This window comes from Ambystoma mexicanum, chromosome 11 (genome assembly GCF_040938575.1).
Source record: "Ambystoma mexicanum isolate Mex_15411 chromosome 11, UKY_AmexF1_1, whole genome shotgun sequence".
In the NCBI taxonomy this organism is placed as follows: Eukaryota; Metazoa; Chordata; class Amphibia; order Caudata; family Ambystomatidae; genus Ambystoma; species Ambystoma mexicanum.
Window position 1 is genome coordinate 824,875,078 of NC_090934.1, and position 23,214 is coordinate 824,898,291.

At 46.3% G+C, this 23,214-nt stretch overlaps 16 non-coding genes across 16 annotated transcripts; all 16 read right to left on the minus strand.

Moving 5' to 3' along the window:
• Positions 1 to 431: 431 nt before the first annotated feature.
• On the minus strand, positions 432 to 505 carry TRNAN-GUU (transfer RNA asparagine (anticodon GUU)). Its single transcript has one exon. It is a non-coding gene; the product is annotated as a tRNA-Asn (tRNA).
• Positions 506 to 4,544: 4,039 nt separating this feature from the next.
• On the minus strand, positions 4,545 to 4,617 carry TRNAW-CCA (transfer RNA tryptophan (anticodon CCA)). The gene has a single exon. It is a non-coding gene; the product is annotated as a tRNA-Trp (tRNA).
• A 312-nt stretch (positions 4,618 to 4,929) lies between these two features.
• On the minus strand, positions 4,930 to 5,003 carry TRNAN-GUU (transfer RNA asparagine (anticodon GUU)). Its single transcript has one exon. It is a non-coding gene; the product is annotated as a tRNA-Asn (tRNA).
• A 1,790-nt stretch (positions 5,004 to 6,793) lies between these two features.
• TRNAW-CCA (transfer RNA tryptophan (anticodon CCA)) lies at positions 6,794 to 6,865 on the minus strand. The gene has a single exon. It is a non-coding gene; the product is annotated as a tRNA-Trp (tRNA).
• A 313-nt stretch (positions 6,866 to 7,178) lies between these two features.
• On the minus strand, positions 7,179 to 7,252 carry TRNAN-GUU (transfer RNA asparagine (anticodon GUU)). The gene has a single exon. It is a non-coding gene; the product is annotated as a tRNA-Asn (tRNA).
• Positions 7,253 to 9,043: 1,791 nt separating this feature from the next.
• TRNAW-CCA (transfer RNA tryptophan (anticodon CCA)) lies at positions 9,044 to 9,115 on the minus strand. Its single transcript has one exon. It is a non-coding gene; the product is annotated as a tRNA-Trp (tRNA).
• Positions 9,116 to 11,667: 2,552 nt separating this feature from the next.
• Positions 11,668 to 11,741, minus strand: TRNAN-GUU (transfer RNA asparagine (anticodon GUU)). The gene has a single exon. It is a non-coding gene; the product is annotated as a tRNA-Asn (tRNA).
• A 1,790-nt stretch (positions 11,742 to 13,531) lies between these two features.
• On the minus strand, positions 13,532 to 13,603 carry TRNAW-CCA (transfer RNA tryptophan (anticodon CCA)). Its single transcript has one exon. It is a non-coding gene; the product is annotated as a tRNA-Trp (tRNA).
• Positions 13,604 to 13,916: 313 nt separating this feature from the next.
• TRNAN-GUU (transfer RNA asparagine (anticodon GUU)) lies at positions 13,917 to 13,990 on the minus strand. The gene has a single exon. It is a non-coding gene; the product is annotated as a tRNA-Asn (tRNA).
• A 1,790-nt stretch (positions 13,991 to 15,780) lies between these two features.
• On the minus strand, positions 15,781 to 15,852 carry TRNAW-CCA (transfer RNA tryptophan (anticodon CCA)). The gene has a single exon. It is a non-coding gene; the product is annotated as a tRNA-Trp (tRNA).
• A 302-nt stretch (positions 15,853 to 16,154) lies between these two features.
• TRNAN-GUU (transfer RNA asparagine (anticodon GUU)) lies at positions 16,155 to 16,228 on the minus strand. Its single transcript has one exon. It is a non-coding gene; the product is annotated as a tRNA-Asn (tRNA).
• A 1,789-nt stretch (positions 16,229 to 18,017) lies between these two features.
• TRNAW-CCA (transfer RNA tryptophan (anticodon CCA)) lies at positions 18,018 to 18,089 on the minus strand. The gene has a single exon. It is a non-coding gene; the product is annotated as a tRNA-Trp (tRNA).
• Positions 18,090 to 20,260: 2,171 nt separating this feature from the next.
• On the minus strand, positions 20,261 to 20,332 carry TRNAW-CCA (transfer RNA tryptophan (anticodon CCA)). The gene has a single exon. It is a non-coding gene; the product is annotated as a tRNA-Trp (tRNA).
• Positions 20,333 to 20,645: 313 nt separating this feature from the next.
• TRNAN-GUU (transfer RNA asparagine (anticodon GUU)) lies at positions 20,646 to 20,719 on the minus strand. Its single transcript has one exon. It is a non-coding gene; the product is annotated as a tRNA-Asn (tRNA).
• A 1,789-nt stretch (positions 20,720 to 22,508) lies between these two features.
• Positions 22,509 to 22,580, minus strand: TRNAW-CCA (transfer RNA tryptophan (anticodon CCA)). Its single transcript has one exon. It is a non-coding gene; the product is annotated as a tRNA-Trp (tRNA).
• Positions 22,581 to 22,893: 313 nt separating this feature from the next.
• Positions 22,894 to 22,967, minus strand: TRNAN-GUU (transfer RNA asparagine (anticodon GUU)). The gene has a single exon. It is a non-coding gene; the product is annotated as a tRNA-Asn (tRNA).
• Between the last annotated feature and the right edge of the window lie 247 nt (positions 22,968 to 23,214).

The following is a 23,214-nucleotide window of genomic DNA, read 5'->3' on the forward strand; positions in this document are numbered from 1 at the left end:
AGATACTGAAGAGCAATTTTATATTTCAGAGTGGGAAAAGCAAATATGCCCCCGACGTGATTTGAACACGAAACCTTCTGATCTTGAGTCAGACACGCTACCATTGCGCCACGAGGTCCTTGTGGCAATCCACCTGGTGTGTCTGATGACAGAATAAAGGTAGGAGACGTACATGCACCTGCAGAGCCTCATTGCTTCTTTAAGTAGACTGGCTAGGATAGCTTCCTTCTCTGCTTCAGTACACGCTGCAGCCAAACCCTTCCCATGAAGTCTTGATGTTTATGAATTGAATGGCAAGTTTTGAAAAACTAAAGCAAGCGAGAAGAATTGCTTGCAGTTTATTGGATTTTTTGGACGTCAGCAGACGAGACCTGCGAGAGGTAAACAGAAGTTCATAGTTGGTCATGCTGAATTTTTGAGCCAAAATGCATCGTCCCTGGGTGGGCTTGAACCACCAACCTTTCGGTTAACAGCCGAACGCGCTAACCGATTGCGCCACAGAGACTCATGCAGTTCTTACACTGGGGCCTGATTGGTGTGCTGTTTGCTTATGCTTCCCAGGCAACCTGAAAATATTTCTAAAATAGCTCTATTTCCCACAGCAAATCAGGGTATCAAGCACTTCCCTACCTCCCCTAATCCACAAACACAGGGGATTTAGTAGAGGACAGAGCCCATCAACAGTGCACCAAATGCCCTCTGTGTAGGCATAACTTGCTATGAGGAGAAAGCCACAGTTGCGCACTTGTGTTAAAAGGGGACAGTAGGCTGAACCCAGAGAACACGGGAGAAATGACTCAGGTTTACTGAGTGGAACACTCTGTGTCTTTGTGCCAAAAACAGCAGCGTCTTTTCGGTTAACAGCCGAACGCGCTAACCAATTGCGCCACAGAGACTCACTGGCATGTGTGTTCTGCCTTTGGCCTGATTGCATTGCTATTTTTTTCTGATTGGCAGAAAACCTGAACTTTTTTCTGAAAAAGGCATGCCTCTCTTAGCACTGCAGTGCATTAGACTGCTCCCTTGCTTCCCTGAGTCCCCAAATACACAACCACCTTGGGCACAATAGAAGACACATTCCAGCAGATTTAGCAAGAGTGCACCAAGGATTCTATATGTAGGTACCTTGCTGAGAAGCAAGACCTGCAGTTGCATTCTTCTGTTAAAAGAGGGCAGCAGAGTGCACCAAGAGAACTTGGGGGAAGTAGCTTATGTTAACTACTTGCCATGCTCTTTATAGATCCCTCTGTTTGACTGGGTGAATTCTAATTTCTGGGGTAGAGTAAGCAATTTTTGGATCTAGATGCTGTGCGCAACAGGAATGCTATATACTGCACTGTACTGCTACTGAAAAGTTACCAATTTTACAGGATGTTCAGGTAAGCTTTGTTTCAGAAAACAACTTGCTAGAGGCACTAAGACAGATTACTGGGACAAAGGAAGAGGGTTTGGGGATTAGCACATCTCCTATGAAAGGTACAGTCACGCCCGAGACAACTCTGAGTGTCACCTCAAATTCTAAGAAATGCAAACTAGGGTCCTACGCCTTTTATTGCCAGTGGATCTTTGTGTTTCAGACAAATGTGCACGCCTCCCAGAGCCCCTTGCAATGCACTTAGGGAAAGGGGGGAAGGTGCTGTGAAGCCCTCTCGCTGACAATGTCTCTCTTGTCTATAATGTAACTATGAGAGAGAGAGAAATAGGCAATGCGAGAGTGAAAAAGTAAAATGGAAATGTGTCTACTGAGACCAGTATAAGGGGAAATCCTCACAATCCAGGACCGACAGTTGATTGGGAGGGCGCTTACAGGTTTCCGACACCAGACCGGTACCTGAACTCACAAACCCAAACTTCAAAGTGATACCCATTGCCACTAGACTGCCGACCCCCTTTCGGGGCCCCAAAATATATCCTTTAGTCACACCTAGAGTCCCCAGGACAGTGCAGCATTCAGCGATTACACGAAAATATTGACAGCGCTAGGAGGCCATGCAAATGGCAGAGGTATGCTTTACAAAGCCCACGTAGCGTGCACAAAACAGCACATCAGTCAGGCCCACTTGAAGAGATGGTAAAGAGGAAATACTTCTGCTGCATCCAGTAAAACATAGAGATTGGCCTGCTTTAAAGGTTGACCATGTCCTTCATGGGGGTCTGTCAATATGATACTTCCCTGCTGCAAAGTTTACATTCGATACGCCAGAACAACTGGGCCCAGAGCGCAAAGATGCAGTCAGGTTGAAATAACGAGATACTGAAGAGCAATTTTATATTTCAGAGTGGGAAAAGCAAATATGCCCCCGACGTGATTTGAACACGAAACCTTCTGATCTTGAGTCAGACACGCTACCATTGCGCCACGAAGTCCTTGTGGCAATCCACCTGGTGTGTCTGATGACAGAATAAAGGTAGGAGACGTACATGCACCTGCAGAGCCTCATTGCTTCTTTAAGTAGACTGGCTAGGATAGCTTCCTTCTGTGCATCAGTACACGCTGCAGCCAAACCCTTCCCATGAAGTCTTGATGTTTATGAATTGAATGGCAAGTTTTGAAAAACTAAAGCAAGCGAGAAGAATTGCTTGCAGTTTATTGGATTTTTTGGACGTCAGCAGACGAGACCTGCGAGAGGTAAACAGAAGTCCATAGTTGGTCACGCTGAATTTTTGAGCCAAAATGCACCGTCCCTGGGTGGGCTTGAACCACCAACCTTTTTATTAACAGCCGAACGCGCTAACCAATTGCGCCACAGAGACTCATGCAGTTCTTACACAGGGGCCTGATTGGTGTGCTGTTTGCTTATGCTTCCCAGGCAACCTGAAAATATTTCTAAAATAGCTCTATTTCCCACAGCAAATCAGGGTATCAAGCACTTCCCTACCTCCCCTAATCCACAAACACAGGGGATTTAGTAGAGGACAGAGCCCATCAACAGTGCACCAAATGTCCTCTGTGTAGGCATAACTTGCTATGAGGAGAAAGCCACAGTTGCGCACTTGTGTTAAAAGGGGACAGTAGGCTGAACCCAGAGAACACGGGAGAAATGACTCAGGTTTACTGAGTGGAACACTCTGTGTCTTTGTGCCAAAAACAGCAGCGTCTTTTCGGTTAACAGCCGAACGCGCTAACCAATTGTGCCACAGAGACTCACTGGCATGTGTGTTCTGCCTTTGGCCTGATTGCATTGCTATTTTTTTCTGATTGGCAGAAAACCTGAACTTTTTTCTGAAAAAGGCATGGCTCTCTTAGCACTGCAGTGCATTAGACTGCTCCCTTGCTTCCCTGAGTCCCCAAATACACAACCACCTTGGGCACAATAGAAGACACATTCCAGCAGATTTAGCAAGAGTGCACCAAGGATTCTATATGTAGGTACCTTGCTGAGAAGCAAGACCTGCAGTTGCATTCTTCTGTTAAAAGAAGGCAGCAGAGTGCACCAAGAGAACTTGGGGGAAGTAGCTTATGTTAACTACTTGCCATGCTCTTTATAGATCCCTCTGTTTGACTGGGTGAATTCTAATTTCTGGGGTAGAGTAAGCAATTTTTGGATCTAGATGCTGTGCGCAACAGGAATGCTATATACTGCACTGTACTGCTACTGAAAAGTTACCAATTTTACAGGATGTTCAGGTAAGATTTGTTTCAGAAAACAACTTGCTAGAGGCCCTAGGACAGATTACTGGGACAAAGGAAGAGGGTTTGGGGATTAGCACATCTCCTATGTAAGGTACAGTCACGCCCGAGACAACTCTGAGTGCCACCTCAAATTCTAAGAAATGCGAACTAGGGTCCTACGCTTTTTATTGCCAGTGGATCTTTGTGTTTCAGACAAATGTGCACGCCTCCCAGAGCCCCTTGCAATGCACTTAGGGAAATGGGGGAAGGTGCTGTGAAGCCCTCTCGCTGACAATGGCTCTCTTGTCTATAATGTACCTATGAGAGAGAGAGAAATAGGCAATGCGAGAGTGAAAAAGTAAAATGGAAATGTGTCTACTGAGACCAGTATAAGGGGAAATCCTCACAATCCAGGACCGACAGTTGATTGGGAGGGCGCTTACAGGTTTCCGACACCAGACTGGTACCTGAACTCACAAACCCAAACTACAAAGTGATGGGCATTGCCACTAGACTGCCAACCCCCTTTCGGGGCCCCAGCATATATCCTTTAGTCACACCTAGAGTTCCCAGGACAGTGCAGCATTCAGCGATTACACGAAAATATTGACAGCGCTAGGAGGCCATGCAAATGGCAGAGGTATGCTTTACAAAGCCCACGTAGCGTGCACAAAACAGCACATCAGTCAGGACCACTTGAAGAGATGGTAAAGAGGAAATACTTCTGCTGCATCCAGTAAAACATAGAGATTGGCCTGCTTTAAAGGTTGACCATGTCCTTCATGGGTGTCTGTCAATATGATACTTCCCTGCTGCAAAGCTTACATTCGAAACGCCAGAACAACTAGGCCCAGAGCACAAAGATGCAGTCAGGTTGAAATACCGAGATACTGAAGAGCAATTTTGTATTTCAGAGTGGGAAAAGCAAACATGACCCCGACGTGATTTGAACACGCAACCTTCCGATCTGGAGTCAGACGCGCTACCATTGCGCCACGAGGGCCTTGTGGCAATCCACCTGGTGTGTCTGATGACAGAATAAAGGTAGGAGACGTACATGCACCTGCAGAGCCTCATTGCTTCTTTAGGTAGACTGGCTAGGATAGCTTCCTTCTCTGCATCCGTACACGCTGCAGCCAAACCCTTCCCATGAAGTCTTGATGTTTATGAATTGAATGGCAAGTTTTGAAAAACTAAAGCAAGCGAGAAGAATTGCTTGCAGTTTATTGGATTTTTTGGACGTCAGCAGACGAGACCTGCGAGAGGTAAACAGAAGTCCATAGTTGGTCACGCTGAATTTTTGAGCCAAAATGCACCGTCCCTGGGTGGGCTTGAACCACCAACCTTTCGGTTAACAGCCGAACGCGCTAACCGATTGCGCCACAGAGACTCATGCAGTTCTTACACAGGGGCCTGATTGGTGTGCTGTTTGCTTATGCTTCCCAGGCAACCTGAAAATATTTCTAAAATAGCTCTTTTTCCCACAGCAAATCAGGGTATCAAGCACTTCCCTACCTCCCCTAATCCACAAACACAGGGGATTTAGTAGAGGACAGAGCCCATCAACAGTGCACCAAATGTCCTCTGTGTAGGCATAACTTGCTATGAGGATAAAGCCACAGTTGCGCACTTGTGTTAAAAGGGGACAGTAGGCTGAACCCAGAGAACACGGGAGAAATGACTCAGGTTTACTGAGTGGAACACTCTGTGTCTTTGTGCCAAAAACAGCAGCGTCTTTTCGGTTAACAGCCGAACGCGCTAACCAATTGCACCACAGAGACTCACTGGCATGTGTGTTCTGCCTTTGGCCTGATTGCATTGCTATTTTTTTCTGATTGGCAGAAAACCTGAACTTTTTTCTGAAAAAGGCATGCCTCTCTTAGCACTGCAGTGCATTAGACTGCTCCCTTGCTTCCCTGAGCCCCCAAATACACAACCACCCTGGGCACAATAGAAGACACATTCCAGCAGATTTAGCAAGAGTGCACCAAGGATTCTATATGTAGGTACCTTGCTGAGAAGCAAGACCTGCAGTTGCATTCTTCTGTTAAAAGAGGGCAGCAGAGTGCACCAAGAGAACTTGGGGGAAGTAGCTTATGTTAACTACTTGCCATGCTCTTTATAGATCCCTCTGTTTGACTGGGTGAATTCTAATTTCTGGGGTAGAGTAAGCAATTTTTGGATCTAGTTGCTGTGCGCAACAGGAATGCTATATACTGCACTGTACTGCTACTGAAAAGTTACCAATTTTACAGGATGTTCAGGTAAGCTTTGTTTCAGAAAACAACTTGCTAGAGGCACTAAGACAGATTACTGGGACAAAGGAAGAGGGTTTGGGGATTAGCACATCTCCTATGAAAGGTACAGTCACGCCCGAGACAACTCTGAGTGTCACCTCAAATTCTAAGAAATGCAAACTAGGGACCTACGCTTTTTATTGCCAGTGGATCTTTGTGTTTCAGACAAATGTGCACGCCTCCCAGAGCCCCTTGCAATGCACTTAGGGAAATGGGGGAAGGTGCTGTGAAGCCCTCTCGCTGACAATGTCTCTCTTGTCTATAATGTATCTATGAGAGAGAGAGAAATAGGCAATGCGAGAGTGAAAAAGTAAAATGGAAATGTGTCTACTGAGACCAGTATAAGGGGAAATCCTCACAATCCAGGACCGACAGTTGGTTGGGAGGGCGCTTACAGGTTTCCGACACCAGACCGGTACCTGAACTCACAAACCCAAACTGCAAAGTGATGGGCATTGCCACTAGACTGCCGACCCCCTTTCGGGGCCCCAACATATATCCTTTAGTCACACCTAGAGTTCCCAGGACAGTGCAGCATTCAGCGATTACACGAAAATATTGACAGCGCTAGGAGGCCATGCAAATGGCAGAGGTATGCTTTACAAAGCCCACGTAGCGTGCACAAAACAGCACATCAGTCAGGCCCACTTGAAGAGATGGTAAAGAGGAAATAATTCTGCTGCATCGAGTAAAACATAGAGATTGGCCTGCTTTAAAGGTTGACCATGTCCTTCATGGGTGTCTGTCAATATGATACTTCCCTGCTGCAAAGCTTACATTCGAAACGCCAGAACAACTAGGCCCAGAGCACAAAGATGCAGTCAGGTTGAAATAACGAGATACTGAAGAGCAATTTTGTATTTCAGAGTGGGAAAAGCAAATATGACCCCGACGTGATTTGAACACGCAACCTTCTGATCTGGAGTCAGACGCGCTACCATTGCGCCACGAGGTCCTTGTGGCAGTCCACCTGGTGTGTCTGATGACAGAATAAAGGTAGGAGACGTACATGCACCTGCAGAGCCTCATTGCTTCTTTAAGTAGACTGGCTAGGATAGCTTCCTTCTGTGCATCAGTACACGCTGCAGCCAAACCCTTCCCATGAAGTCTTGATGTTTATGAATTGAATGGCAAGTTTTGAAAAACTAAAGCAAGCGAGAAGAATTGCTTACAGTTTATTGGATTTTTTGGACGTCAGCAGACGAGACCTGCGAGAGGTAAACAGAAGTTCATAGTTGGTCATGCTGAATTTTTGAGCCAAAATGCATCGTCCCTGGGTGGGCTTGAACCACCAACCTTTCGGTTAACAGCCGAACGCGCTAACCGATTGCGCCACAGAGACTCATGCAGTGCTTACACTGGGGCCTGATTGGTGTGCTGTTTGCTTATGCTCCCCAGGCAACCTGAAAATATTTCTAAAATAGCTCTATTTCCCACAGCAAATCAGGGTATGAAGTACTTCCCTACCTCCCGTAATCCACAAACACAGGGGATTTAGTAGAGGACAGAGCCCATCAACAGTGCACCAAATGCCCTCTGTGTAGGCATAACTTGCTATGAGGAGAAAGCCACAGTTGCGCAGTTGTGTTAAAAGGGGACAGTAGGCTGAACCCAGAGAACACGGGAGAAATGACTCAGGTTTACTGAGTGGAACACTCTGTGTCTTTGTGCCCAAAACAGCAGCGTCTTTTCGGTTAACAGCCGAACGCGCTAACCAATTGCGCCACAGAGACTCACTGGCATGTGTGTTCTGCCTTTGGCCTGATTGCATTGCTATTTTTTTCTGATTGGCAGAAAACCTGAACTTTTTTTCTGAAAAAGGCATGCCTCTCGTAGCACTGCAGTGCATTAGACTGCTCCCTTGCTTCCCTGAGTCCCCAAATACACAACCACCTTGGGCACAATAGAAGACACATTCCAGCAGATTTAGCAAGAGTGCACCAAGGTTTCTATATGTAGGTACCTTGCTGAGAAGCAAGACCTGCAGTTGCATTCTTCTGTTAAAAGAGGGCAGCAGAGTGCACCAAGAGAACTTGGGGGAAGTAGCTTATGTTAACTACTTGCCATGCTCTTTATAGATCCCTCTGTTTGACTGGGTGAATTCTAATTTCTGGGGTAGAGTAAGCAATTTTTGGATCTAGATGCTGTGCGCAACAGGAATGCTATATACTGCACTGTACTGCTACTGAAAAGTTACCAATTTTACAGGATGTTCAGGTAAGCTTTGTTTCAGAAAACAACTTGCTAGAGGCACTAAGACAGATTACTGGGACAAAGGAAGAGGGTTTGGGGATTAGCACATCTCCTATGAAAGGTACAGTCACGCCCGAGACAACTCTGAGTGTCACCTCAAATTCTAAGAAATGCAAACTAGGGACCTACGCTTTTTATTGCCAGTGGATCTTTGTGTTTCAGACAAATGTGCACGCCTCCCAGAGCCCCTTGCAATGCACTTAGGGAAATGGGGGAAGGTGCTGTGAAGCCCTCTCGCTGGCAATGTCTCTCTTGTCTATAATGTATCTATGAGAGAGAGAGAAATAGGCAATGCGAGAGTGAAAAAGTAAAATGGAAATGTGTCTACTGAGACCAGTATAAGGGGAAATCCTCACAATCCAGGACCGACAGTTGATTGGGAGGACGCTTACAGGTTTCCGACACCAGACCGGTACCTGAACTCACAAACCCAAACTGCAAAGTGATGCCCATTGCCACTAGACTGCCGACCCCCTTTCGGGGCCCCAGCATATATCCTTTAGTCACACCTAGAGTTCCCAGGACAGTGCAGCATTCAGCGATTACACGAAAATATTGACAGCGCTAGGAGGCCATGCAAATGGCAGAGGTATGCTTTACAAAGCCCACGTAGCGTGCACAAAACAGCACATCAGTCAGGCCCACTTGAAGAGATGGTAAAGAGGAAATACTTCTGCTGCATCCAGTAAAACATAGAGATTGGCCTGCTTTAAAGGTTGACCATGTCCTTCATGGGTGTCTGTCAATATGATACTTCCCTGCTGCAAAGCTTACATTCGAAACGCCAGAACAACTAGGCCCAGAGCACAAAGATGCAGTCAGGTTGAAATAACGAGATACTGAAGAGCAATTTTGTATTTCAGAGTGGGAAAAGCAAATATGACCCCGACGTGATTTGAACACGCAACCTTCTGATCTGGAGTCAGACGCGCTACCATTGCGCCACAAGGTCCTTGTGGCAGTCCACCTGGTGTGTCTGATGACAGAATAAAGGTAGGAGACGTACATGCACCTGCAGAGCCTCATTGCTTCTTTAAGTAGACTGGCTAGGATAGCTTCCTTCTGTGCATCAGTACACGCTGCAGCCAAACCCTTCCCATGAAGTCTTGATGTTTATGAATTGAATGGCAAGTTTTGAAAAACTAAAGCAAGCGAGAAGAATTGCTTGCAGTTTATTGGATTTTTTGGACGTCAGCAGACGAGACCTGCGAGAGGTAAACAGAAGTTCATAGTTGGTCATGCTGAATTTTTGAGCCAAAATGCATCGCCCCTGGGTGGGCTTGAACCACCAACCTTTCGGTTAACAGCCGAACCGATTGCGCCACAGAGACTCATGCAGTGCTTACACTGGGGCCTGATTGGTGTGCTGTTTGCTTATGCTTCCCAGGCAACCTGAAAATATTTCTAAAATAGCTCTATTTCCCACAGCAAATCAGGGTATCAAGCACTTCCCTACCTCCCCTAATCCACAAACACAGGGGATTTAGTAGAGGACAGAGCCCATCAACAGTGCACCAAATGTCCTCTGTGTAGGCATAACTTGCTATGAGGAGAAAGCCACAGTTGCGCACTTGTGTTAAAAGGGGACAGTAGGCTGAACCCAGAGAACACGGGAGAAATGACTCAGGTTTACTGAGTGGAACACTCTGTGTCTTTGTGCCAAAAACAGCAGCGTCTTTTCGGTTAACAGCCGAATGCGCTAACCAATTGCACCACAGAGACTCACTGGCATGTGTGTTCTGCCTTTGGCCTGATTGCATTGCTATTTTTTTCTGATTGGCAGAAAACCTGAACTTTTTTCTGAAAAAGGCATGCCTCTCTTAGCACTGCAGTGCATTAGAATGCTCCCTTGCTTCCTTGAGTCCCCAAATACACAACCACCTTGGGCACAATAGAAGACACATTCCAGCAGATTTAGCAAGAGTGCACCAAGGTTTCTATATGTAGGTACCTTGCTGAGAAGCAAGACCTGCAGTTGCATTCTTCTGTTAAAAGAGGGCAGCAGAGTGCACCAAGAGAACTTGGGGGAAGTAGCTTATGTTAACTACTTGCCATGCTCTTTATAGATCCCTCTGTTTGACTGGGTGAATTCTAATTTCTGGGGTAGAATAAGCAATTTTTGGATCTAGATGCTGTGCGCAACAGGAATGCTATATACTGCACTGTACTGCTACTGAAAAGTTACCAATTTTACAGGATGTTCAGGTAAGCTTTGTTTCAGAAAACAACTTGCTAGAGGCCCTAGGACAGATTACTGGGACAAAGGAAGAGGGTTTGGGGATTAGCACATCTCCTATGAAAGGTACAGTCACGCCCGAGACAACTCTGAGTGCCTCCTCAAATTCTAAGAAATGCGAACTGGGGTCCTAAGCCTTTTATTGCCAGTGGATCTTTGTGTTTCAGACAAATGTGCACGCCTCCCAGAGCCCCATGCAATGCACTTAGGGAAATGGGGGAAGGTGCTGTGCAACCCTCTCGCTGACAATGTCTCTCTTGTCTATAATGTATCTATGAGAGAGAGAGAAATAGGCAATGCGAGAGTGAAAAAGTAAAATGGAAATGTGTCTACTGAGACCAGTATAAGGGGAAATCCTCACAATCCAGGACCGACAGTTGATTGGGAGGGCGCTTACAGTTTTCTGACACCAGACAGGTACCTGAACTCACAAACCCAAACTGCAAAGTGATGGGCATTGCCACTAGACTGCCGACCCCCTTTCGGGGCCCCAGCATATATCCTTTAGTCAAACCTAGAGTTCCCAGGACAGTGCAGCATTCAGCGATTACACGAAAATATTGACAGCGCTAGGAGGCCATGCAAATGGCAGAGGTATGCTTTACAAAGCCCACGTAGCGTGCACAAAACAGCACATCAGTCAGGCCCACTTGAAGAGATGGTAAAGAGGAAATACTTCTGCTGCATCCAGTAAAACATAGAGATTGGCCTGCTTTAAAGGTTGACCATGTCCTTCATGGGTGTCTGTCAATATGATACTTCCCTGCTGCAAAGTTTACATTCGAAACGCCAGAACAACTAGGCCCAGAGCACAAAGATGCAGTCAGGTTGAAATAACGAGATACTGAAGAGCAATTTTATATTTCAGAGTGGGAAAAGCAAATATGACCCCGACGTGATTTGCACACGCAACCTTCTGATCTGGAGTCAGACGCTACCATTGCGCCACGAGGTCCTTGTGGAAATCCACCTGGTATGTCTGATGACAGAATAAAGGTAGGAGACGTACATGCACCTGCAGAGCCTCATTGCTTCTTTAAGTAGACTGGCTAGGATAGCTTCCTTCTGTGCATCAGTACACGCTGCAGCCAAACCCTTCCCATGAAGTCTTGATGTTTATGAATTGAATGGCAAGTTTTGAAAAACTAAAGCAAGCGAGAAGAATTGCTTGCAGTTTATTGGATTTTTTGGACGTCAGCAGACGAGACCTGCGAGAGGTAAACAGAAGTCCATAGTTGGTCACGCTGAATTTTTGAGCCAAAATGCACCGTCCCTGGGTGGGCTTGAACCATCAACCTTTCGGTTAACAGCCGAACACGCTAACCGATTGCGCCACAGAGACTCATGCAGTTCTTACACAGGGGCCTGATTGGTGTGCTGTTTGCTTATGCTTCCCAGGCAACCTGAAAATATTTCTAAAATAGCTCTATTTCCCTCAGCAAATCAGGGTATCAAGCACTTCCCTACCTCCCCTAATCCACAAACACAGGGGATTTAGTAGAGGACAGAGCCCATCAACAGTGCACCAAATGTCCTCTGTATAGGCATAACTTGCTATGAGGAGAAAGCCACAGTTGCGCACTTGTGTTAAAAGGGGACAGTAGGCTGAACCCAGAGAACACGGGAGAAATGACTCAGGTTTACTGAGTGGAACACTCTGTGTCTTTGTGCCAAAAACAGCAGCGTCTTTTCGGTTAACAGCCGAACGCGCTAACCAATTGCGCCACAGAGACTCACTGGCATGTGTGTTCTGCCTTTGGCCTGATTGCATTGCTATTTTTTTCTGATTGGCAGAAAACCTGAACTTGTTTCTGAAAAAGGCATGCCTCTCTTAGCACTGCAGTGCATTAGACTGCTCCCTTGCTTCCCTGAGTCCCCAAATACACAACCACCTTGGGCACAATAGAAGACACATTCCAGCAGATTTAGCAAGAGTGCACAAAGGATTCTATATGTAGGTACCTTGCTGAGAAGCAAGACCTGCAGTTGCATTCTTCTGTTAAAAGAGGGCAGCAGAGTGCACCAAGAGAACTTGGGGGAAGTAGCTTATGTTAACTACTTGCCATGCTCTTTATAGATCCCTCTGTTTGACTGGGTGAATTCTAATTTCTGGGGTAGAGTAAGCAATTTTTGGATCTAGATGCTGTGCGCAACAGGAATGCTATATACTGCACTGTACTGCTACTGAAAAGTTACCAATTTTACAGGATGTTCAGGTAAGCTTTGTTTCAGAAAACAACTTGCTAGAGACACTAAGACAGATTGCTGGGACAAAGGAAGAGGGTTTGGGGATTAGCACATCTCCTATGAAAGGTACAGTCACGCCCGAGACAACTCTGAGTGTCACCTCAAATTCTAAGAAATGCAAACTAGGGACCTACGCTTTTTATTGCCAGTGGATCTTTGTGTTTCAGACAAATGTGCACGCCTCCCAGAGCCCCTTGCAATGCACTTAGGGAAATGGGGGAAGGTGCTGTGAAGCCCTCTCGCTGACAATGTCTCTCTTGTCTATAATGTATCTATGAGAGAGAGAGAAATAGGCAATGCGAGAGTGAAAAAGTAAAATGGAAATGTGTCTACTGAGACCAGTATAAGGGGAAATCCTCACAATCCAGGACCGACAGTTGATTGGGAGGGCGCTTACAGGTTTCCGACACCAGACCGGTACCTGAACTCACAAACCCAAACTGCAAAGTGATGGGCATTGCCACTAGACTGCCGACCCCCTTTCGGGGCCCCAGCATATATCCTTTAGTCACACCTAGAGTTCCCAGGACAGTGCAGCATTCAGCGATTACACGAAAATATTGACAGCGCTAGGAGGCCATGCAAATGGCAGAGGTATGCTTTACAAAGCCCACGTAGCGTGCACAAAACAGCACATCAGTCAGGCCCACTTGAAGAGATGGTAAAGAGGAAATACTTCTGCTGCATCCAGTAAAACATAGAGATTGGCCTGCTTTAAAGGTTGACCATGTCCTTCATGGGTGTCTGTCAATATGATACTTCCCTGCTGCAAAGCTTACATTCGAAACGCCAGAACAACTAGGCCCAGAGCACAAAGATGCAGTCAGGTTGAAATAACGAGATACTGAAGAGCAATTTTATATTTCAGAGTGGGAAAAGCAAATATGACCCCGACGTGATTTGAACACGCAACCTTCTGATCTGGAGTCAGACGCGCTACCATTGCGCCACGAGGTCCTTGTGGCAGTCCACCTGGTGTGTCTGATGACAGAATAAAGGTAGGAGACGTACATGCACCTGCAAAGCCTCATTGCTTCTTTAAGTAGACTGGCTAGGATAGCTTCCTTCTGTGCATCAGTACACGCTGCAGCCAAACCCTTCCCATGAAGTCTTGATGTTTATGAATTGAATGGCAAGTTTTGAAAAACTAAAGCAAGCGAGAAGAATTGCTTGCAGTTTATTGGATTTTTTGGACGTCAGCAGACGAGAGCTGCGAGAGGTAAACAGAAGTTCATAGTTGGTCATGCTGAATTTTTGAGCCAAAATGCATCGTCCCTGGGTGGGCTTGAACCACCAACCTTTCGATTAACAGCCGAACGCGCTAACCGATTGCGCCACAGAGACTCATGCAGTGCTTACACTGGGGCCTGATTGGTGTGCTGTTTGCATATGCTTCCCAGGCAACCTGAAAATATTTCTAAAATAGCTCTATTTCCCACAGCAAATCAGGGTATCAAGCACTTCCCTACCTCCCCTAATCCACAAACACAGGGGATTTAGTAGAGGACAGAGCCCATCAACAGTGCACCAAATGTCCCCTGTGTAGGCATAACTTGCTATGAGGAGAAAGCCACAGTTGCGCACTTGTGTTAAAAGGGGACAGTAGGCTGAACCCAGAGAACACGGGAGAAATGACTCAGGTTTACTGAGTGGAACACTCTGTGTCTTTGTGCCAAAAACAGCAGCGTCTTTTCGGTTAACAGCCGAACGCGCTAACCAATTGCGCCACAGAGACTCACTGGCATGTGTGTTCTGCCTTTGGCCTGATTGCATTGCTATTTTTTTCTGATTGGCAGGAAACCTGAACTTTTTTCTGAAAAAGGCATGCCTCTCTTAGCACTGCAGTGCATTAGACTGCTCCCTTGCTTCCCTGAGTCGCCAAATACACAACCACCTTGGGCACAATAGAAGACACATTCCAGCAGATTTAGCAAGAGTGCACCAAGGTTTCTATATGTAGGTACCTTTCTGAGAAGCAAGACCTACAGTTGCATTCTTCTGTTAAAAGAGGGCAGCAGAGTGCACCAAGAGAACTTGGGGGAAGTAGCTTATGTTAACTACTTGCCATGCTCTTTATAGATCCCTCTGTTTGACTGGGTGAATTCTAATTTCTGGGGTAGAATAAGCAATTTTTGGATCTAGATGCTGTGCGCAACAGGAATGCTATATACTGCACTGTACTGCTACTGAAAAGTTACCAATTTTACAGGATGTTCAGGTAAGCTTTGTTTCAGAAAACAACTTGCTAGAGGCCCTAGGACAGATTACTGGGACAAAGGAAGAGGGTTTGGGGATTAGCACATCTCCTATGTAAGGTACAGTCACGCCCGAGACAACTCTGAGTGCCACCTCAAATTCTAAGAAATGCGAACTAGGGTCCTACGCTTTTTATTGCCAGTGGATCTTTGTGTTTCAGACAAATGTGCACGCCTCCCAGAGCCCCTTGCAATGCACTTAGGGAAATGGGGGAAGGTGCTGTGAAGCCCTCTCGCTGACAATTGCTCTCTTGTCTATAATGTACCTATGAGAGAGAGAGAAATAGGCAATGCGAGAGTGAAAAAGTAAAATGGAAATGTGTCTACTGAGACCAGTATAAGGGGAAATCCTCACAATCCAGGACCGACAGTTGATTGGGAGGGCGCTTACAGTTTTCTGACACCAGACCGGTACCTGAACTCACAAACCCAAACTGCAAAGTGATGGGCATTGCCACTAGACTGCCGACCCCCTTTCGGGGCCCCAGCATATATCGTTTGGTCACACCTAGAGTTCCCAGGACAGTGCAGCATTCAGCGATTACACGAAAATATTGACAGCGCTAGGAGGCCATGCAAATGGCAGAGGTATGCTTTACAAAGCCCACGTAGCGTGCACAAAACAGCACATCAGTCAGGACCACTTGAAGAGATGGTAAAGAGGAAATACTTCTGCTGCATCCAGTAAAACATAGAGATTGGCCTGCTTTAAAGGTTGACCATGTCCTTCATGGGTGTCTGTCAATATGATACTTCCCTGCTGCAAAGCTTACATTCGAAACGCCAGAACAACTAGGCCCAGAGCACAAAGATGCAGTCAGGTTGAAATACCGAGATACTGAAGAGCAATTTTGTATTTCAGAGTGGGAAAAGCAAACACGACCCCGACGTGATTTGAACACGCAACCTTCCGATCTGGAGTCAGACGCGCTACCATTGCGCCACGAGGTCCTTTGCAGTCCACCTGGTGTGTCTGATGACAGAATAAAGGTAGGAGACGTACATGCACCTGCAGAGCCTCATTGCTTCTTTAAGTAGACTGGCTAGGATAGCTTCCTTCTGTGCATCAGTACACGCTGCAGCCAAACCCTTCCCATGAAGTCTTGATGTTTATGAATTGAATGGCAAGTTTTGAAAAACTAAAGCAAGCGAGAAGAGTTGCTTGCAGTTTATTGGACGTTAGCAGACGAGACCTGCGAGAGGTAAACAGAAGTTCATAGTTGGTCAAGCTGAATTTTTGAGCCGAAATGCATCGTCCCTGGGTGGGCTTGAACCACCAACCTTTCGGTTAACAGCCGGACGCGCTAACCGATTGCGCCACAGAGACTCATGCAGTGCTTACACTGGGGCCTGATTGGTGTGCTGTTTGCTTATGCTTCCCAGGCAACCTGAAAACATTTCTAAAATAGCTCTATTTCCCACAGCAAATCAGGGTATCAAGCACTTCCCTACCTCCCCTAATCCACAAACACAGGGGATTTAGTAGAGGACAGAGCCCATCAACAGTGCACCAAATGTCCTCTGTGTAGGCATAACTTGCTATGAGGAGAAAGCCACAGTTGCGCACTTGTGTTAAAAGGGGACAGTAGGCTGAACCCAGAGAACACGGGAGAAATGACTCAGGATTACTAAGTGGAACACTCTGTGTCTTTGTGCCAAAAACAGCAGCGTCTTTTCGGTTAACAGCCGAACGCGCTAACCAATTGCGCCACAGAGACTCACTGACATGTGTTTTCTGCCTTTATCCTGATTGCATTGCTATTTTTTTCTGATTGGCAGAAAACCTGAACTTTTTTCTGAAAAAGGCATGCCTCTCTTAGCACTGCAGTACATTAGACTGCTCCCTTGCTTCCCTGAGTCCCCAAATACACAACCACCTTGGGCACAATAGAAGACACATTCCAGCAAATTTAGCAAGAGTGCACCAAGGTTTCTATATGTAGGTACCTTGCTGAGAAGCAAGACCTGCAGTTGCATTCTTCTGTTAAAAGAGGGCAGCAGAGTGCACCAAGAGAACTTGGGGGAAGTAGCTTATGTTAACTACTTGCCATGCTCTTTATAGATCCCTCTGTTTGACTGGGTGAATTCTAATTTCTGGGGTAGAATAAGCAATTTTTGGATCTAGATGCTGTGCGCAACAGGAATGCTATATACTGCACTGTACTGCTACTGAAAAGTTACCAATTTTACAGGATGTTCAGGTAAGCTTTGTTTCAGAAAACAACTTGCTAGAGGCCCTAGGACAGATTAGTGGGACAAAGGAAGAGGGTTTGGGGATTAGCACATCTCCTATGTAAGGTACTGTCACGCCCGAGACAACTCTGAGTGCCACCTCAAATTCTAAGAAATGCGAACTAGGGTCCTACGCTTGTTATTGCCAGTGGATCTTTGTGTTTCAGACAAATGTGCACGCCTCCCAGAGCCCCTTGCAATGCACTTAGGGAAATGGGGGAAGGTGCTGTGAAGCCCTCTCGCTGACAATGTCTCTCTTGTCTATAATGTATCTATGAGAGAGAGAGAAATAGGCAATGCGAGAGTGAAAAAGTAAAATGGAAATGTGTCTACTGAGACCAGTATAAGGGGAAATCCTCACAATCCAGGACCGACAGTTGATTGGGAGGGCGCTTACAGGTTTCCGACACCAGACCGGTACCTGAACTCACAAACCCAAACTGCAAAGTTATGGGCATTGCCACTAGACTGCCGACCGCCTTTCGGGCCTCAGCATATATCCTTTAGTCACACCTAGAGTTCCCAGGACAGTGCAGCATTCAGCGATTACACGAAAATATTGACAGCGCTAGGAGGCCATGCAAATGGCAGAGGTATGCTTTACAAAGCCCACGTAGCGTGCACAAAACAGCACATCAGTCAGGCCCACTTGAAGAGATGGTAAAGAGGAAATACTTCTGCTGCATCCAGTAAAACATAGAGATTGGCCTGCTTTAAAGGTTGACCATGTACTTCATGGGTGTCTGTCAATATGATACTTCCCTGCTGCAAAGTTTACATTCGAAACGCCAGAACAACTAGGCCCAGAGCACAAAGATGCAGTCAGGTTGAAATAACGAGATACTGAAGAGCAATTTTGTATTTCAGAGTGGGAAAAGCAAATATGACCCCGACGTGATTTGAACACGCAACCTTCTGATCTGGAGTCAGATGCGCTACCATTGCGCCACGAGGTCCTTGTGGCAATCCACCTGGTGTGTCTGATGACAGAATAAAGGTAGGAGACGTACATGCACCTGCAGAGCCTCATTGCTTCTTTAAGTAGACTGGCTAGGATAGCTTCCTTCTGTGCATCAGTACACGCTGCAGCCAAACCCTTCCCATGAAGTCTTGATGTTTATGAATTGAATGGCAAGTTTTGAAAAACTAAAGCAAGCGAGAAGAATTGCTTGCAGTTTATTGGATTTTTTGGACGTCAGCAGACGAGACCTGCGAGAGGTAAACAGAAGTTCATAGTTGGTCATGCTGAATTTTTGAGCCAAAATGCATCGTCCCTGGGTGGGCTTGAACCACCAACCTTTACAGCCGAACGCGCTAACCGATTGCGCCACAGAGACTCAAGCAGTGCTTACACTGGGGCCTGATTGGTGTGCTGTTTGCTTATGCTCCCCAGGCAACCTGAAAATATTTCTAAAATAGCTCTATTTCCCACAGCAAATCAGGGTATCAAGCACTTCCCTACCTCCCGTAATCCACAAACACAGGGGATTTAGTAGAGGACAGAGCCCATCAACAGTGCACCAAATGCCCTCTGTGTAGGCATAACTTGCTATGAGGAGAAAGCCACAGTTGCGCACTTGTGTTAAAAGGGGACAGTAGGCTGAACCCAGAGAACACGGGAGAAATGACTCAGGTTTACTGAGTGGAACACTCTGTGTCTTTGTGCCCAAAACAGCAGCGTCTTTTCGGTTAACAGCCGAACGCGCTAACCAATTGCGCCACAGAGACTCACTGGCATGTGTGTTCTGCCTTTGGCCTGATTGCATTGCTATTTTTTTCTGATTGGCAGAAAACCTGATTTTTTTTCTGAAAAAGGCATGCCTCTCTTAGCACTGCAGTGCATTAGACTGCTCCCTTGCTTCCCTGAGTCCCCAAATACACAACCACCTTGGGCACAATAGAAGACACATTCCAGCAGATTTAGCAAGAGTGCACCAAGGTTTCTATATGTAGGTACCTTGCTGAGAAGCAAGACCTGCAGTTGCATTCTTCTGTTAAAAGAGGGCAGCAGAGTGCACCAAGAGAACTTGGGGGAAGTAGCTTATGTTAACTACTTGCCATGCTCTTTATAGATCCCTCTGTTTGACTGGGTGAATTCTAATTTCTGGGGTAGAGTAAGCAATTTTTGGATCTAGATGCTGTGCGCAACAGGAATGCTATATACTGCACTGTACTGATACTGAAAAGTTACCAATTTTACAGGATGTTCAGGTAAGCTTTGTTTCAGAAAACAACTTGCTAGAGGCACTAAGACAGATTACTGGGACAAAGGAAGAGGGTTTGGGGATTAGCACATCTCCTATGAAAGGTACAGTCACGCCCGAGACAACTCTGAGTGTCACCTCAAATTCTAAGAAATGCAAACTAGGGACCTACGCTTTTTATTGCCAGTGGATCTTTGTGTTTCAGACAAATGTGCACGCCTCCCAGAGCCCCTTGCAATGCACTTAGGGAAAGGGGGGAAGGTGCTGTGAAGCCCTCTCGCTGACAGAGTCTCTCTTGTCTATAATGTAACTATGAGAGAGAGAGAAATAGGCAATGCGAGAGTGAAAAAGTAAAATGGAAATGTGTCTACTGAGACCAGTATAAGGGGAAATCCTCACAATCCAGGACCGACAGTTGATTGGGAGGGCGCTTACAGGTTTCCGACACCAGACCGGTACCTGAACTCACAAACCCAAACTGCAAAGTGATGCCCATTGCCACTAGACTGCCGACCCCCTTTCGGGGCCCCAGCATATATCCTTTAGTCACACCTAGAGTTCCCAGGACAGTGCAGCATTCAGCGATTACACGAAAATATTGAAAGCGCTAGGAGGCCATGCAAATGGCAGAGGTATGCTTTACAAAGCCCACGTAGCGTGCACAAAACAGCACATCAGTCAGGCCCACTTGAAGAGATGGTAAAGAGGAAATACTTCTGCTGCATCCAGTAAAACATAGAGATTGGCCTGCTTTAAAGGTTGACCATGTCCTTCATGGGTGTCTGTCAATATGATACTTCCCTGCTGCAAAGCTTACATTCGAAACGCCAGAACAACTAGGCCCAGAGCACAAAGATGCAGTCAGGTTGAAATAACGAGATACTGAAGAGCAATTTTGTATTTCAGAGTGGGAAAAGCAAATATGACTCCGACGTGATTTGAACACGCAACCTTCTGATCTGGAGTCAGACGCGCTACCATTGCGCCACGAGGTCCTTGTGGCAATCCACCTGGTGTGTCTGATGACAGAATAAAGGTAGGAGACGTACATGCACCTGCAGAGCCTCATTGCTTCTTTAAGTAGACTGGCTAGGATAGCTTCCTTCTGTGCATCAGTACACGCTGCAGCCAAACCCTTCCCATGAAGTCTTGATGTTTATGAATTGAATGGCAAGTTTTGAAAAACTAAAGCAAGCGAGAAGAATTGCTTGCAGTTTATTGGATTTTTTGGACGTCAGCAGACGAGACCTGCGAGAGGTAAACAGAAGTCCATAGTTGGTCACGCTGAATTTTTGAGCCAAAATGCACCGTCCCTGGGTGGGCTTGAACCACCAACCTTTCGGTTAACAGCCGAACGCGCTAACCGATTGCGCCACAGAGACTCATGCAGTTCTTACACAGGGGCCTGATTGGTGTGCTGTTTGCTTATGCTTCCCAGGCAACCTGAAAATATTTCTAAAATAGCTCTATTTCCCACAGCAAATCAGGGTATCAAGCACTTCCCTACCTCCCCTAATCCACAAACACAGGGGATTTAGTAGAGGACAGAGCTCATCAACAGTGCACCAAATGTCCTCTGTATAGGCATAACTTGCTATGAGGAGAAAGCCACAGTTGCGCACTTGTGTTAAAAGGGGACAGTAGGCTGAACCCAGAGAACACGGGAGAAATGACTCAGGTTTACTGAGTGGAACACTCTGTGTAATTGTGCCAAAAACAGCAGCATCTTTTCGGTTAACAGCCGAACGCGCTAACCAATTGCGCCACAGAGACTCACTGGCATGTGTGTTCTGCCTTTGGCCTGATTGCATTGCTATTTTTTTCTGATTGGCAGAAAACCTGAACTTTTTTCTGAAAAAGGCATGCCTCTCTTAGCACTGCAGTGCATTAGACTGCTCCCTTGCTTCCCTGAGTCCCCAAATACACAACCACCTTGGGCACAATAGAAGACACATTCCAGCAGATTTAGCAAGAGTGCACCAAGGATTCTATATGTAGGTACCTTGCTGAGAAGCAAGACCTGCAGTTGCATTCTTCTGTTAAAAGAAGGCAGCAGAGTGCACCAAGAGAACTTGGGGGAAGTAGCTTATGTTAACTACTTGCCATGCTCTTTATAGACCCCTCTGTTTGACTGGGTGAATTCTAATTTCTGGGGTAGAGTAAGCAATTTTTGGATCTAGATGCTGTGTGCAACAGGAATGCTATATACTGCACTGTACTGCTACTGAAAAGTTACCAATTTTACAGGATGTTCAGGTAAGCTTTGTTTCAGAAAACAACTTGCTAGAGGCACTAAGACAGATTACTGGGACAAAGGAAGAGTGTTTGGGGATTAGCACATCTCCTATGAAAGGTACAGTCACGCCCGAGACAACTCTGAGTGTCACCTCAAATTCTAAGAAATGCAAACTAGGGACCTACGCTTTTTATTGCTAGGGGATCTTTGTGTTTCAGACAAATGTGCACGCCTCCCAGAGCCCCTTGCAATGCACTTAGGGAAAGGGGGGAAGGTGCTGTGAAGCCCTCTCGCTGACAATGTCTCTCTTGTCTATAATGTATCTATGAGAGAGAGAGAAATAGGCAATGCGAGAGTGAAAAAGTAAAATGGAAATGTGTCTACTGAGACCAGTATAAGGGGAAATCCTCACAATCCAGGACCGACAGTTGATTGGGAGGGCGCTTACAGGTTTCCGACACCAGACCGGTACCTGAACTCACAAACCCAAACTGCAAAGTGATGGGCATTGCCACTAGACTGCCGACCGCCTTTCGGGCCTCAGCATATATCCTTTAGTCACACCTAGAGTTCCCAGGACAGTGCAGCATTCAGCGATTACACGAAAATATTGACAGCGCTAGGAGGCCATGCAAATGGCAGAGGTATGCTTTACAAAGCCCACGTAGCGTGCACAAAACAGCACATCAGTCAGGCCCACTTGAAGAGATGGTAAAGAGGAAATACTTCTGCTGCATCCAGTAAAACATAGAGATTGGCCTGCTTTAAAGGTTGACCATGTACTTCATGGGTGTCTGTCAATATGATACTTCCCTGCTGCAAAGTTTACATTCGAAACGCCAGAACAACTAAGCCCAGAGCACAAAGATGCAGTCAGGTTGAAATAACGAGATACTGAAGAGCAATTTTGTATTTCAGAGTGGGAAAAGCAAATATGACCCCGACGTGATTTGAACACGCAACCTTCTGATCTGGAGTCAGACGCGCTACCATTGCGCCACGAGGTCCTTGTGGCAATCCACCTGGTGTGTCTGATGACAGAATAAAGGTAGGAGACGTACATGCACCTGCAGAGCCTCATTGCTTCTTTAAGTAGACTGGCTAGGATAGCTTCCTTCTGTGCATCAGTACACGCTGCAGCCAAACCCTTCCCATGAAGTCTTGATGTTTATGAATTGAATGGCAAGTTTTGAAAAACTAAAGCAAGCGAGAAGAATTGCTTGCAGTTTATTGGATTTTTTGGACGTCAGCAGACGAGACCTGCGAGAGGTAAACAGAAGTCCATAGTTGGTCACGCTGAATTTTTGAGCCAAAATGCACCGTCCCTGGGTGGGCTTGAACCACCAACCTTTCGGTTAACAGCCGAACGCGCTAACCGATTGCGCCACAGAGACTCATGCAGTTCTTACACAGGGGCCTGATTGGTGTGCTGTTTGCTTATGCTTCCCAGGCAACCTGAAAATATTTCTAAAATAGCTCTATTTCCCACAGCAAATCAGGGTATCAAGCACTTCCCTACCTCCCCTAATCCACAAACACAGGGGATTTAGTAGAGGACAGAGCTCATCAACAGTGCACCAAATGTCCTCTGTATAGGCATAACTTGCTATGAGGAGAAAGCCACAGTTGCGCACTTGTGTT